Raw genomic sequence first — 1,209 nt, 5'->3', positions numbered from 1 at the left:
GGATTGAACCCACAGATGCTTTACCCTGTGCTACATCCCCAGCTCTTTTTATTTTTATTTTGGGAAAGGGTCTCACTAAGTTGCTTAGGGCCTCACTGATTTGCTAGGCTGGCCTTGAACCTGTAATTCTCCTGCTTCAGCCTCCAGAGCCACTGGGATTACAGGCATGCACCACCATGCCGGCCAGACTTTAAAAGTTTTGAACTTTATACATCCCAGCCGGGCCAGGTGCCAGGCTCGCCCTCCTTGTTCCCTTCCCCTAGCCACCCCCTCCCCCTTCACCATGAGCAACTTGAAGCCTGACAGCCAGCACAATCCTGGAGGAGGAGGTTCAGACATTGTCAGTGGCCTCCCTGTGGACATTAAACCCAGAGAACTCTACCTGCTCTTCCAGCCATCAAGACACATGAAGGGTCCCTGATCAAGCTCACCTGGAGACAGCCTGTTGGTTTTGTCATCTTTGACAGCCAGGCAGGAGCAGAAGCCTCCAAGAATGCACTGAAGCATATTCACTTTGATCCTGAGAACCCACAAACCATTGAGGCTAGAGTTTGCCAAAGCCAACACCAAGATGGCCAAGAGCAAGCTTATTGCAACACCAAATCCCACCAGTGTTCACCCTGCCCTGGGAGCACATTTCATCGCCCGGAATCCCTATGACCTGATGGGGGCTGCTCTGATTCCTGCATCCCCAGAGGCCTGGGCCCCTTATCCTCTGTATACCACAGAGCTGACCCCAGCCATCTCACATGCTGTGTTCACCTACCCAGATGCCACTGCAGCTGCTGCTGCTGGCCTACATGCTCGGGTGCACTGGTACCCCTCCTCCCACGGCACCCAGCAAGGATGGAAGTATCCCAGTTCTGTTGGTTCTAGAACTATGTGGTGGGGCCAGAATAGGGCCCTGAGCTTCCACCGCCCCCTGCGGCCTGTGCAGAGCTGCTGCTTCTCTGGAGACTGTGAATCTTAAGCCTGACTCAGTGAATGGGTTCCTGTTCCTTTCCCTCTTCCTCAGGCTTGTTCCACCCCAAACCCTTCTCCCAGGCCTCCCTGGAGGATTTGAGGGCCTTCTTGCTGGAACACCCAGCCCCAGCTAGGAGGCCTCACTGTGACCCAGCAAGACCTGACCTGACCTCCTACTCAAACATGCTTCTTAAGCTCTCCCTCAAGGAAAAGAGGCATTTAATTTTGCATGTTTTCTGGCATGAA

The 1,209-nt window shown here is 53.8% G+C and overlaps 1 pseudogene; it reads left to right on the top strand.

Moving 5' to 3' along the window:
• Positions 1–283: 283 nt before the first annotated feature.
• Positions 284–970, top strand: LOC107136985 (annotated as a pseudogene).
• Positions 971–1,209: the final 239 nt, after the last annotated feature.

The sequence above is a fragment of the Marmota marmota genome, unplaced genomic scaffold (assembly GCF_001458135.2).
Source record: "Marmota marmota marmota unplaced genomic scaffold, marMar, whole genome shotgun sequence".
Lineage (NCBI taxonomy): Eukaryota > Metazoa > Chordata > Mammalia > Rodentia > Sciuridae > Marmota > Marmota marmota.
Note: the sequence above shows the minus strand (reverse complement) of the source record. Positions and strands in the feature narration are given on the sequence as shown.